The following is a 15,711-nucleotide window of genomic DNA, read 5'->3' as shown; positions in this document are numbered from 1 at the left end:
GAAACTCAAAGTATTTGTGTTTTTTCATCAGCAGATCTGTTCTTGAAATTTCCAACCCTATTAATTACAGCCAATTTTTTTGTTTTTCATAGCACTTGATATAATGAGATATAATCCCAGTGTGGGTACTTGTGAAGAGTAATTGTACATTTGCAAGATACTGCAAGATTTATAGCAGCATCTTCTATTATCTTGCTATGTGAATAACTCTGTCTTACTGAGAGGTAAACTGGCACAATCACACAGTATGGCAAAGTTTTGCAAAGTATTTTATCTCCCATAAAATCTAGGAAATTATTTCTTGTCTGTTTTGTGTGTTTATTACTGAATATTCTGCAAGGCTGTATTTCAAATTTGTTTGTGAACATGAACAAATCCAGACTAAACAGGATGCAGTTACAGATGAAGTATTATGTTTGCTGAATTATCAGCATAGAGGTCATAGAGGCAATTTCTCTAGACAGGAAAATGAATTATAGGTGCCAAGGGCTAAGAAGTTAGAAATAAATGTAATAGTATAACCTGCATTTCAAGAGGAAAATTGGTTGCACCCTTCTGTAAATATGAGAAGTTTTCCTCTCCATTTCCACTTGTATCTTTGCCAGAAGTTGAGGTTTTGTGCATCTATCAGGAACCAAATATGCTTATAAATGTTTTTCACTCATCTCCCTGTTAACAAGTCAGCTTCCAAAGTCGTTTAGTAATCTTTTCCTAAATACTCTCCACCACATACTCCCATCACTGTCTGGGAACAGCAGCTACTGTCTTGCACTCATTGTGTTCAGAAGAATTTGTCAGCCATTTAATGCATTCTAAAACTTAGAAGTAGAGAGAGATTTGTTCTCATTGTCATTTAAACCCTATGAAGTACCTGATGAACCCAGAAAAAGAATGCAACAAAGCTACTGGGTAGATTATAAGCAGTGCTGGGGGAAGCCAGCAACCTCTAAATAGAAGCAAAGTTTAAAGGTATATACAGTACTGTAATTTAATGAGACAGAAGCAACTGCTCAGTTATTCACAACGTTTCACAGCCAAGCTAGATTACGTGAAAAAGAAATATATGATTTTATCTGCAGTTTGTCTGTGTCTTTGTTTTTCTTTGTTACTGGTACTCCATGACAAAGTAATACTCTGGATTCAGTAGCTGGACACTAGTTACATATTTAACATTGTCATGGTTTTGTGTGATTTTTGGTTTTCGGTATTCCACATCATGACATCATGTAGTACACTGGGAGTTAAAGTTTTGATACTCCAATTTGTCTCCCTGTACATCACAGAAGTCATGGGATCTGACCCTTCCTGGTGGGGCGGTCTCTTACTGCCTTGCAGTGGGTTCTGGAAGGTGATTTCCTAGCCGTACCAAGTTTTTCAAGTTTGACTCGGTCTTGGGAACTCTCTCTCTCTCCTATTTTATTTATTAGTCCAAAATCATAATTAGTAAAATAAGTTTTTCTCCATAGATTGTTGCAGCTTTTTTTGTTTTTTCTTCCTTGAGCCCTGTTCCCATTTCCCTATCCCTTTTCCCCTTTTCCTTCCCATTTTGTGGGGCTAGGGGGGGCCCAGGGACCTACAACTCCCCTGTCACGGGCATAGATCGATCTAGTTAGCTCCGTGACAAGCAATACTCTTGTTCTGTCTGCTTCAGAAAGCCCAATGGGATAAGAAAAGGCTTGTTGCATTGCACATCTTATTGCTTCCTATGTATGGAGCACAGCTCTTTTCCCACCACTTCTTGCCACCTGGTTGGGTGCACACCTCAAGGACATGGCCTGTACACTGAAGTCACTGCTGCAGAAAGGATCTGTTGCTGTTTTCCTGCCACTTCCATTCCAAGGTGCCACTGTACATGGAGGCATTTTGAAATATTTACACACAACCTGCTTCTGAGGAAAAAGAAGTCATCTGGAAGGATGAAAAAAAACTAGTGCACTCTCTGATATGGCTGTAAATAATTACACTTAAAATGAAATCAAAGTCTCTGTCGTGGAACAAGTGTGCTAACTTTGGGGAGAGGATGGAATTTTTTTATGGCAGACTTATCACTGGTTTCCTCAACGAACCAAGATAAACGGAGTAAACTCTTTCATGTGGTTGCTGTGATTAAAGCAAGGTCCTCAAGTTGGCAGCCTATCATCGAAGGTTTCAAAGTGGAAATGGGAGCTGGCTTTTTTCTTTCTTTCAGAGAATCCCCCTGCTATTTTTGCATAGTCTATCTTGGAGACTGGCATATGCTGGAGTACATGCTGCCTTTAAGCTTGGAAATCTCATGGCGGTAATCAGGAGTGCACTGGTCCTTATGGCAGGCATCAGATGGGCTACTGCCAGGTCTTTGAACTACAAAAATAAATAGAAAATAGAACTGTATTGTATTGGCAAAGCCTGAGGCCTGGTTGTCTGTCTTGGAGCATGCTCTGGTGAGAGTGTTTAACTTGGATTTTGTCCATCACATGTGGTAGCTGCAGAAGTAGAAGAACAGAGCAATGTTAGATGGTGCATTTAAATAGTGTGCTGGCTTAGCAGTCTTCAGTAAAATGTTACACCCGTTTTCTCCCTTAGGGTGCTGAACTCTATCATCTTTGCTGAGCAACTCTGTAAGTAGGAGTGTTTATCTGTCAGTGCAGCTTGCTCCTTGGTGCTACAGTAAACCTGTGTGAGCGTGCACCCACTGGATAAAGGGCTCCATACATGTATTTATAATCCATAGCCAGGACTAGGGTAAGACTTGGCTATGCCATTTCATTGCTGATTTTGACAGCTCTGAGTATGGGATGGACTGGGTGAACTGCTGTGCCCCGGAGGACTTTGGATACAGAGGACAGGAGGTCTTGGTTTTCGTTGAATTATGTCCTCTCCGCTCTCATTATCTTTCTTCTTTTCTTCTCTACTCTATACTAATTATCTACAGTATTTAGATGATAAATGTCAGTCTATGAGGCATCAGGCTGGTTGGTGGCTTGCTGCTGAAACATTCTGGCATACTTCCTTCTTTTTCCATATGTACTCCTTCAGAACATTCTGATAAAAAAGATCAGAATAACTTTTAACAGAAATAATCTGTGCCTTTTGATGTTTCTACTGTATCAAATAATACTTCTCAAACAAGAAAGCTTTTAATTCATTTTCTCAAAAAAAAATTTTAACTGCTTCTAAAGTTTTTAATCTGCAGATGTAATATCCATTGCTACTGTTTTGACTTGCATGCTATATATATAAATCTAAATTCATTACCCTGAGAATCCTAAAGCAGTGGTTTCTTCTGGTTGTATTCATGCCTGGTGTGTCCTTCACATATCTAGGTGTTTAAAGTTGGTTGAGCTAATTTCTTTTGGCTTGTATATGTTTCAAGTGCTTTCACAGACATTTTTCCCCACCTGTATATTCTTTAACTGGTCAGTCCTCTGCCTCAGCTGTTCAGAGGCTGTTGTCCAAGTAGCTTATAATTAATTATACTGACCTTCACAGAAAGAATAATTATGGAGTACTCACTGTGCTAAAGTAAAAGAAGCTAAAATCATGTAGTGTGATCATGTACAATATCATTGTGCAGCATCTTTGGTAAAAAGAAGTAGATGACATAAGTTTGAAAATCTTATCTTTATTAGGAAAGGATAAAATTGCATTATTTCATTTTGAGCAGAAGGATATTGTGTGCAATCATTGAATTTACAATAGATAGAAGTGATGAAAGAAAGCTGAGTTGCAATAACAGCATCCACTCTGTTCATATTCCAGGGTGAAAGAATTTTTAGAGTAAATTTGAAGAAAATTTAATTGAATGCTTCAAAGCTTGCCTGATTTTTACTAAAAGCAAAACTATAAATATATTACTTACTACAGTACAAATCACAAGCCCATATCCCACAGATTCTGCATAGATTTTCTTAGTAATACGTGTAGTATATAATTTAAGAACCCACAATAGACATCCTGAAACTCATAAGAGACTTGCTAGTTCAAAGACTGCTGCAGAGCCAGTATGCATGCTTTGTTGTTTCATGTTTTTCAAGTTTATGCAATGAAAATTAATAACTGTGAATAAATTAACTTACTAATAAATCTTCAAAGCATCTTTACTTTCCTGATTTTAATTATCTAATTGATAATTGTGCAGATCAAAGGTCCCTTTGGTACTGATCTAGTTTCAACAAATTAATGCTAGACCCAGATACACGTTTGTGTGTGAAAGAACCAAAGTGCTGCGTAAAATTGGACACAATAAGATTTACATTACATTTTAAATCTTTTTCCCAAATCATAGTAACAGCAGTGTAGCTAAAACATTTATGATTAAACATAATCTATTCTGTTAGATACCTAATATTTTTTTTTCCTAAAGTAGTTTACCATTTGTGATTTTCTAATAAAGTGTAATTAGACAACTTGAGTGAGAAATTAAATCCTGTTACCATAATTTGGGATTAGCATATGTTCTATACATAAGATGCATTTCTGAAATTTTACTATTTCTATTGAGATTGTAGTTTCCATAAGCAGGCCTTTAAAAGCTCAGCTACCGCAAATAGATGGTGAAGTTGAAATAATTGTTTGTTAGGGCTAGGAAAACCAAACAGATGAAGCATTTAAAAAAACCTGTTAGACATCATGGATTTGTAAATGTTGAGACTGTAAGAACACTTAATCTAATGTGTCATAGAAGATAACACTAAGACATGCACACAAACCCATTAACTTCCTCTCCAAAAATATTATTTATACAACTCAAGTTGGAGGAATCTCTGTATCGAGGGAACGTTGCAGACAAATATGTTAGGATGGAGGTCAAAGCTCTTCTCTTTCTTCCTTGACCAAGTTGTTTTTTTTTCTGTGACACCATATTTCAGCAGCAGTGCAGAGGACTCTGCTGTAGAGACTCACATCCCAAGCAAGACAAAATTTTGCCCTAATTGTATTAGTCCACCTTTTTTTGTCTCCATGTTTTCCAAATGGCCTTGTTGTCTTCCAAGCAAAATTACTGGTGTGGATACCTAAAAGCCTTTAATGGCCTCTGGCCAGTCTGATATTTGCTCCTGGGACTTTGTCCAACAAATTTTTAATTTCCTTTTCTCCTCCCCCATTTTTCACTGTTCTTAATGATAATAATAGTTCTAGAATCCATCCATCCAAAATTACAGAACCTAGACATTGGGATTCATATCTCTTCTTGCTATTTCTGAAGTGCTTCAAGATGTACAAGGTGGTCTGAGACATCCCTTTAAAAGGATGTCTAGTGTAGCACCTTGTCTTACAATCTAAATTAAAAGTAACTAGGAGCAGAAATAATGTAGTACAGCATATAAAAAACCTGTCAGCTCAGTTTATCTAGGATTGTTAATGGTGTAGCTAAAGGGAGGAGAAAAAATGTTAGAGATAGGAAGGGGAATGATGTGAATTGCTAGAGTACAAAGCAGGCTTAGATCATGAAAGAGCGGAACACCAGGCCAAAGTAACTAGATGATGTAAGCATAAGGCAGGAAAGTTAGTCAGCACTTATCTTCACTTATAAATAACACTTCTGAACATTTCTTCTCATCCTCATTTAGAGACAAATATTTTACTTTAATCCAGACCTACTCTGAACATCAGAGTCTCACTTACCCTAGATTGAGCTAATGACAATGCAACATATGACAATTCAGCATACAAGTTTTCAGTTCAGACTACACCAGGTGCCAGTACTCCATGATTACACTTCCTGAGAAATAATAAGACTAATAATTGTCTTGATTTCAGGAGGAGAGAGAACCTGGTAGCTTTCTGTGTTTGGAAGATAGTAGCATTTATTTGAGGAGGATTGATTTAGGATGTCACTTTCAAAGCAGCTACTAATAAAAATCTTAGTTGCAATTATTGTCCTTTACTCTGGAAAGGACAAGCTAGAGAAGCTGTTGCTTTCTTGCTTTTTCCTGTTGGTGTTTAATTTTTACTATTTCATGTGTGATTTAAAAAAGAAGAGTTATTTACAAGCTAATGGATTTATTCCATTTCTTTTTTAAATGATGCATGCAACTTGAACTGTGTGCCTCATGGTCTTATTTTTCTTCTCTGCTAATGTTCAGTTTGATTGCTTGAATGTGTATGGTATTATGGCCTTTTATCTTTCATATGACTATCACCTGCAGGCAGTTGCATCTGAGCTCCTGATCCCTGACCACAGCTTCTCCTAAACCTCTATGAAGCATCAAAAAGATTTAACAAAAGGCCAAAGAAATGAATAGTTTTTTGTTGTTGTTAAAGGATCTCAGTTGACTGTTCAGATTATCACTGCACTCATAAAAGAAAAATGCATTTATTGAGTTTTGTCTATGCTCTTAGGCTGGTGCTCCTTATACAGTAATAAATGTCCTCTGCATCAGACCACCAGGGTAGGCTTTCAATTGGAAATCATTGGTTCCAGCAACTCTCTCCTGTTTGATAATCTCAGTTTAGCTGTAGTCATTTTCTTCATTTTGTTTATATCCAGCAGCACATACTGTACCATTGTGTTTTTCAAGCTGAACTTGACATGAACTCAGAGGTGATATCCTGCTTCTTTAAAGTGGAATTCTGTTTGAAATGGTAAAATTCTAGTAAATGTGAATTTTTAACTTTGTTTAGGCTTTCAAAGCTAATTTTATTTATTTATTTATTTATTTATTTATTAAGATTTCCTGAATTCTTCAGTCAATAAAAAATGAAATGCAAGTGCAATCAATGTTATGACTTGCTAGACATTATAATGTTGAGCTTGTTTGGTTAGCCATCTCTTGTCTTTGTGCCACTCAACAAGTTCAAGTTGAAGTGATGCCCTGATGATCAAAAATATCTGAAAATGATGTAATCAAAACAGTGTTTAATTATCTGATGTCAGATGTGTCCATCTGTAAGCTCAGAAATGTTTTTGTAGCTTAACTTCAAGAGCAATTCAGCAATGACTTTCCTCCTTCTTGCAGCTGTTCTCTAACATGACTATTCTGCTGTCTTTTGGATCAAAATCAATACAACTGCAGCTTTTTGAAATGCCTGGATGATGTGTCTTGTATGAAAATTTTTCACCTTCATGATTAATATTTTGAAGCTTAGTGATTAAAAAGTGCAGACGATTTGGGATGAGTATTGAAAATAATAGCTAGAACTGCCTATCCTACTTCTGCATTATAAGTTTCCTGTCTAATTCTTTTGTGACGTTTGTTGTGCTGTTTTGATCTACATCATTGCCCAGATTGCTTTACATCAAAATATTTGGCCTTGAAATGCACAGCTCTGCATGTCTGGCAGCTCTGGTAGCTCTGCCACCTGTGGAGTAGGTTAGCATTGAGTTTTGTGTTAGTTGAGTCGCCACTTGATCCCCTGGTTCTGCTGGTACTGCCTTGCTTCCTAATCCAAGCCCATTTTGAGAAATATCATTTTTAGAAGTATGGATATCCCACAGATGGTGGTACTATAGGGAAAATTCTATACTAATGAAAAATATGCTTTTAAAATACTTTCCCATTGTATTTAATGTTGGAACGTTCAGTGCTGAGTATAAATGAAAATAGATATATTATTCTTCCCCTAATCCTTCCATATATTACAAGATTCTCTTGCTTTTTCCACTTGTTCTTGGATTGTGTTTATAAAACTATCCTAGCAATATACTACAATAAAACTCTCTCCAGCTGACAATAATCTTTTTCCCAATATTTTTTGAGATTTTCTCTGATAATACTGAACTTTGTCAAGAACATAACGGGATTGCACTGGTAATATTTCATTCTTCATTTACTGAAAGAAATAAAAAGAAAGGGGGCCAAACAATTGCTTTATCTAGTGTACTGAAAATACTTGTAGATTAGAGACTGCCTAACTTTCTGCTTTGTATTATTGGAAGTATTGAAGTATTTTCCTGTATTTTCCCTTTCAGAACATTTTTATTGTTGCTGGTTATGGTTTTATTTTGTTTATTCTCTGAATACTGATCTGAGATTCATCTTGTTGTGATTATTCCATTTTTAATGCTATATGTCAAAGGAAGTGTCTTGGCTTGCTTGTTATAATTCTTTGAGCATTTCCTGTGCAAATCAGGTGTTATCAGAAGCCAAATCATTTTCATATAGGCTTTGAGAAGTGTTGTGCACTTCATGATAATTCTTCATTTTTCCTTCTCAGCCTTCACTAAACATAAAAAAGGCCCTTAAATGGAGTTTATAATGTGGTGATGACTGAAGATAAAAAAGGCAACTGAGTTCACCTTGTGTGACCTGAAAGCAATGCGGAGTGCATACTTAAAGTTTTGCTTTCTCAAAAGTCGTGTTACTTATTCCTCAAAATGATTGAAAATGATCTATGAGATTTTTTTCATTTGATTTAATAGGGCACTATCACGACAATTTAATTGCTATTTCTAGTATTGTACCTTTTTATTTTCATTTGGAGAAATACTGGGCCAATAGCAAAGCACTACTATTTATTTATTTGTTTGTTTGTTTGTTTGTTTGTTTGTTTCCTGCAATGCACTTACTAGGACAGATTATAACCTGCTCCCTTTCAAAATACTGTCTTACCTTTAAGTAGTTAGATTTTTCATTTGTTTTTCAAATATTATTGGAACAGTATTTCCTAAGCTAAAATTTCTAAATATTATTCTTTTCTTTTTTATTATTTGATTGAAGTCTCTCTTCCAGAAAACTAAAGGAAATGTGCAAAAAAAGGTGCTGTACTGTAATTGTATGTAGAAAATGAGCTCAAGATAGGACTGCACCTTGTGTAACAATCCTTACTGCATTAAGCACAATTGTTGACAATATTCATGGCACATAGAGAAAACAGTGTTAATGTGGCTGTGTAAGCAATACCGTTCATCTATCTGTCTGGATATATGATCGTGAGCTGAAGATCGTTTATTGTCAAAGGCTGAGTGGCTAATAAATGCTGGCAATGGGTTGGATTCACTGGAATGCTGCACAGCTGCAGCATTAGTCAGACTTTCCCTTTTCTGAATTCTGTAATCCCTTCAATATTGCATTAAATATGTTTTCAATATTTATCTGGATGAAAATGTGCTGAATATTGCAACTGTTTAATTTTGATGTTTGTCACGTAGGAAATCTGTGTAAGGCAGAAAGTAACAATGTTTTTGCTGCTGAAACCTAATGCAGTTTTTCCTTCTCTCTTTGCTCATTCAGATGCTTGTGATTTGTCTACTTATGACATTGGTAAGCCTTTGTTATCGTTCAGAGGTGGAAGCATGTCAGGATTTCTGAAGCCAAATTTCAGGCCTTAGTGCTTGGCTGAACTTACTGAGCTGACCCGTCACCCTATGTAAGAATCAGAGCTCCTATAGATTTTAGCGTCAGTGGAATTTAAAGGATGGATTTTGGATTTGTTTTACCTCACAGTCCAAATCCTTGACAAGCCAGGATTTGGAATGGTTTATTAATATGTCACTATTTTTTTTATTAGTTTTCCTAAACAATCAGATGGTCTATTGTTAGCTGAGCTATTGTGTCTCTCTCAAGATTTTAAAACAAATTTTATCTATGAACCAGATTATTTGGATAACAGTGATTGCAATTAATGATGTGGGAGCAGGAAAATATGCTCGCCTTATGTTGTGGGTTCAAAATTAAGACAGGGAATCCAAACACATGCAATTCAAGTTAACCACATGGTCTAATGCAGTCCTGGCAAAGCTAATGCTCACTGAGTCCATGTGTTTCCACCATCAAGTGCTTTTCCAGCTGCTGTTGAAAATAAGGAAAGCACACCAAACAGAACGGACTGTAGGCACCATGATAAGTTTGGGATGATTGCTTTAGACATTAGCCTGACCTGAAAACAAGTGGGCTGTAGACACTAAGAAAAGAGAAGGTCATTAAAAAATCATATTAAAATTTCAAGCATTTTTTTCTGCACTTTGCAAAGCTCTATTAGTAATATCTTGATCAGACTTAAGCAAAAAGCTTACTGAATCCTTTAGCTGTAGGTCACTAGTTCAAGCAGATTAACAGTAGCAGAAATATACATTAACTGAAGGATGAATTCATGGTGTCCAACTTCTTCTGGTGTTCACATTGCAGTTAAAACTAATTTCAGTCACTTATTTGCAATTATAGTGCCATCAGTGAGTGAGTGGGTTGTAGAGACTACACCCTGCATTCATACTGAAGTATTCCCTTAAGAAAAAGGTGGGAGACTGTTGGGGAAGCTTGAATGAGTGTTCTTCCCGTTCCACAGTGAAGTAGAAAGCTTTAGAAACCAGAACTGTTGACATCATCTGGAGCATAACAAAAAAAGTTTGACTGAATTTTTGCAAGCTTGTTTTGAAAGCTAGGTGCCTACATAATAATCTGGAACACAAAATTGCATTATTTGTCACATTATCTCTTCATTAATTTTTTTTTCATCTGGTGTCTTGACAGCGATGTACTGACAAAACATTTCAAGTGTTCCACTTAAATAGGAAAATTGAATACTGTTTTATTTGTTCAAGAATACACTCTAAACAAAGAAAGAAACAAAAATCCCCAACCTGAAAGGGTGTAAACCTTGTTCTTCTTCAGCTGTGTCTGAATTTTGGCTTTGCAGTTTTTCCAGGCACTCAAAGCAGTTTCTCATTTTATATAAGTCACTGATAGCCAGTATTACTCATGCAGATTGTGATGTAATATTTCATAACAGAACTTTTTACCTAGAATGATTTATCTTGTTTGGGAGTTTGGAGCTGATGCTCTTCCTCTAATTGTGCCCACCTCTTCTGAAGTGCTAATATCCTCTTCTCTTCAGAATATTTCTGGTGGGCCATTAATCTGTAGGATGTAGCCTGCTGAACTGAACTTTGTCGCTGCTCTCTTATTTTGTTGATGCATTTGCTGGGTCATAACTTAAAAGTTGTGCGGCTTAGATGCTAAGGCTGCTTTTTGCACCAGCAATTACTGACTTTTGAATTGAGATGATTGTACAAGAACAAGGACATCTAATTAGCAGACTTGTTTATTATCTCTAGTAGTAAGGCCATCTTACAGTGTTATCTTGCCTAGATCACTGCAGGTACACAAGTTAGGGTGCCACTGAGATCTCTGTTGTCTTCTTGGAGAAGGAGTAAACTAAAAAAGAGTCAGGACCATACATTTTTAAAGTATTTGAAACACTAAATTAGTCATCCATTTATCCCCATTACGGACACTGCATATCCTTTCAAAGGAGTACTGCTATAGCAGATCTTGATAGTAAAATTAACAGACACTTATTTCTACTGCACTGAAAGTCACAGAACAGAATGCCTTCAATATAACATTGCTGTCTGGCAGAACTCATTGCTTATCAGATTTTTGTTGTTTGTTTGTTTATTTTTTGTCAATATTTGTGTTGTGACATGCAAAGAGAAGTCTTGGGATTGGAGAATAAGAGGGAACTTCCAGGTAAGCAAAACTACATGTTCTAGCAGCTGATCTGCACAATTGCATGGGAATTATCTGATCAAGATTAGTCAGGAGCTATGTCAGTCAGGAAAGTTTTGGGATGGGCTGTATTTATAAAAGTAAGACATTTAGAAATATTAAGTTATATGTCACTGATGCTGTCAACACAACTTATCTAGGAACTTTTACATCACTACTCCCTCTAGTAACGTCACAGACCCCAGTCCACATGGACTATTTTGCTGCCATGTCACATTTATTTAATTGGTTTTCCACTGTCACACAACAGCTGCTTTTGATATTGCCCAATCAACATTTTTCTCACTCAGCAAACATGTTTCACATTATACTTTCCCCACATCAACAGGCATCCATTTTTTCTATTAGAAGAAACTTTCAGCCCTCAGACTCAACTGCTGTAGATTTCTTTCTCTACATTTTTTCTCTGCACAATGTTTTTCCAATCAAATATTGCTTCTGACCTTTATTCAGTAGCTACCACTTGCAAAATACTTTTAGATAAGTATTGTAGCTTTCCTTCAGGCATCTCTTCTCATCCCCATACACAAATTTGTATGATAGTATTAGTCATGACCATTTGTTTACAGTCAAGGAGACAGTGAACTCTGTTGGGATTTACAGTCCTTGTTTCCACAGCTTGTTTTGTTTTGGCATGATTTGCTGGTTTTATATCTATGCTGCTATTGTATGGTTCTGTCAGCAAGCACCAATTGTGTGTGACCATGGCAATAGGTGAGAGCCCTGGGGGGTTGTGGAGGGGTTTAGGGGGGGGAGGCTCTCTCACCCTCTTCCATCAGCCAGCTCTCCAGTTGCCACTTCTGCCTCTTGGAAAAAATGCAGCCCTGTGTCTGCTCTGCCCCGGCAGATCTGTGGTCCAGGGTAGGAGTGGGCTACTCTCAGCAACACATGGGTGCCCTTTGGAAACTCTTGAACAAAATGTTACGGCAGATTATATCACATATCATATCTTTGATGTTAGGTGAGGAAATCACCAAGAAACAGTTTAACAAATTATTTGGTTATGGAAAAACATTGCGTAAGAATAACAGAGAAGAATTGCATGGCACATAAACGCTATTATTCAAAGATAGTTATCTGTTTTTTTCTTTAAATTCAGTTTGGGATTTAAATTCAGTTTGCAGATACACAAAGCAGGTAGTTTACACCTTGTTCATATCTAAAAAGACTATTCTCATGAATAAGTTTACAAGTAGAACTAACACTGAAGGTTTAATCTACTTAAACTCATAAAACCCCAGCTTCAGTACAGGTGTTCTAGAACGAGGGATGAAGTAATTTTCAAGTTTTAATTCTGAATCATCTGTATTTACATTGTTAAAATTGGAGTTTTTAAAAAAGTATTTATACAACCAAACACTGTTTTGAGGTTTTGTCATGTTAATTTCTCTGTCTGGAAGGTGTTTGCTAAATCCCAAGCATTATCACATAGTCTAGCTGTTGGGCTTTCAATAGTAACTGTTCTTATTGTCAGTCTAGATCATCAATAAATAAATTTGTTACAATTAGGAGAAAAAAACAAGGCGTCTAATAGCAAAAAATAAGTTTTTATGAAAATAAAAACATTGGGATTAGATACCTCCTACTAGATTTTTATTATTATTATTATTATTATTTTTTGGGGGGGGGGGATTCGTTAATTTTCTGACTTAACAACTTTCTGAAAGACATAAGCAACAATTTTGCATTTTAGTCTCTGTGATCATTAATATTGTCTTCTAGTTATTCCAGTTTTTCTGACCACAGTCAGAAATTCATGACTTTCTTTTGCAGTCCACCTGCTTTATTTAAACCACAAATTACAATTCTGCTCCTTTGCCACTACTGTGTAGTCTCAAAACCATCTCTTCCACATTGAGTATGAGAATGAAATCATGGCTACTTGCTGCTGGGCTTAAGACGAATTCTTTAATAGGAAAACTGCATTTTACATAAGAGAATAACATCCTGTGGCAGGGCTGCGGCAACAATAACACCTCTGCTGCCAGAAAACGCTTACCCTGGGTGGTTTAGATGGCCCCAAATATTTAAGAGCATTTTTCTCATACTGTAAATTCCCCATGGTGCATTATTTTCTACCAAGAGCTAATAACTACCCTGTCTGTAAAGCAACTGGTCTTAAGTTTATTAGCTTGCAAGACAGAAAAATAACAGACACATATCACTGACATTTAACAAAGATATCTTTCATGGTTTTCTGTATTTTTTCATGTGCACCACACATCTCTCTCTAGTTAGAAAAACACATTTTGAACCGCATTCTGAGTAGCTTCTTATGAAGCAAAGCATGTTTCTCAAAAAAGTCCTTAATGTTTCACCAAATATTGAGTCCTTTTTCAGAAAGTTCTAAAGGCTTTTGCAGAAGAAGTAATATGTCAACTTCCCCAGTGAAAGCTGTTTCACCCTTGCCATGCAGCCATACTATTTACCTTGGCATCAGGGGAGAACATCATCCTATTCCTCCACTGTAGTAGAAGTGATTGCAGAAATGATATTCATGTGAAAGTGACTTCCTCCTTGCAAATTCCTATTTGTGTCTTTTAATAAGTATGGTACTAATCTATTTCTTTTGAGTGAAAGAATATGTCACAAAAAGATTGTGCACATGATTACTCTAAAGCAAAGATGTAGTGACAGTGTATTTTGATGTCTAAATAGAAGATCTTTCCACTAACTGGAACATCTCATGGGTAGATTATGTGTGTGGAGGTATTTTTGTTCTTTTCAGAGAATAATTTTATCCAGAATATATTGTCTCTGCAGAAAGTTGAAAGCCACCCTCACCTCCTGAATTTTGGATAGGTAATCTGTACAAATTAATTGGTACTCGGTGATACAGAGCGTGCTGTTTTTGGCTTGTTCTTGCAGCAACCACATCCTAATAAAATAATAGTAAGTCACATGTGCACTTGTTAAGTTCATGGTAAATAGCAGGTAGCATTAGAAAAAATGAGCTAAAAAAGGATGACATATTTTATAGCTTTGTTTCTATTTTAAACAGATCCTTACAATTTTTGGAATGTGATTTTTGATGTGTTAACAATTTGAAAAATTCTTCTTCCTAAGTGACTCAACTTATGAATTGAACTGCACAGAACTTCAAAAGCTAAATCTAGATACTCTGAAAATTTTCCTCTAAGGCCTGGGATACTATTGAAACTGTGGCAAGTATTTCATTAGCTCAAATGGGAGTGGGACTGAGACTGTGATTATTCTCTTTTGAAACCTCTGAAGAAGTCCAAACACCAGCTGTCTTGACTAATAATAAGAAAAATTCAAAGGAGAGCAATAATTCAGCATATTCCTATGCTGTCAATATCATGTAAAGCAGAGGGATTAATTTTCATTTTCTGTGACCCAAACATATACTAGGTCTACTGAAAAAGCCTGCTTGGGTGGCACATTAGAGGGAAAGGAACTGAGATGAAAAAAGAATTAGAAATGATCCAAGCTTCACACTAAAGAGAAGGGATTATGTCTAGGGCTAAGGGAGAAGAATGCTAGTATTTTATAGCTGAACAGTTTCGTATGACTTACAAGGGACTTGTATATTTCTTTCTTTATTGGCTCACCTACTTAAAGGTGAACAAAGGTGCAAAATTTGGTTTTTACTGTGTCAATGCCATTTAAGCTGTAGGGTGATGGAAAAGATGTTTCTGCAGGAAGAAAAAACATTTGACAGAATGCTCTCCTTCTTCTTCACTCTCTCCTGCTAGAAAACTTAGACATGTCAAAATCTTATTTTTTTTTTCTGGATGTCACTGTTTCTAATTCAGTCATGAATTATTTGGCTAAAAGAACTGTGGAAAAAAAAGAATAGTACATTGAGAAGTGTTTGCAAAATTTGGATAGTACAACTCTAGGTTTTATTTGGACAATTTCCCAGGCACTGCAGAAATGGGAATATAATGCTTTTACATTTAAATTTGAAATAAAATGGTCTTTTTAGAGGTATTTCAAAGTACCACATCTAGAACCTAGCATTCATGGTGGTTAGAAAAACTTACTTGCACCTCTGAATCTGCCATGTGGAGAAAACTGGCTAACAGCAGGAAAGACTTCCTAAGATGAGGTGAATGTCTTTCATGAAAGGTTTAAGTTGCACCAGAGGAGATTCAGATTGGATATTAGGAAAAACTTCTCAGAAAGAGTGATAATGTATTGGAACAGGCTGCTTAAAGAGGTGGTGGGGTCACTGTCCCTGGAAGTGTTCAAGAGCAGAGTAGATGGGGCACTGAGAGTCATGGTTGGTGGGCATGGTGGGAATAGTTTGACCATTGGCCAAGAC

Source organism: Centrocercus urophasianus, unplaced genomic scaffold (assembly GCF_019232065.1).
Source record: "Centrocercus urophasianus isolate 14NV4802_14NV808 unplaced genomic scaffold, USGS_Curo_1.0 seq_13, whole genome shotgun sequence".
Lineage (NCBI taxonomy): Eukaryota > Metazoa > Chordata > Aves > Galliformes > Phasianidae > Centrocercus > Centrocercus urophasianus.
Note: the sequence above shows the minus strand (reverse complement) of the source record.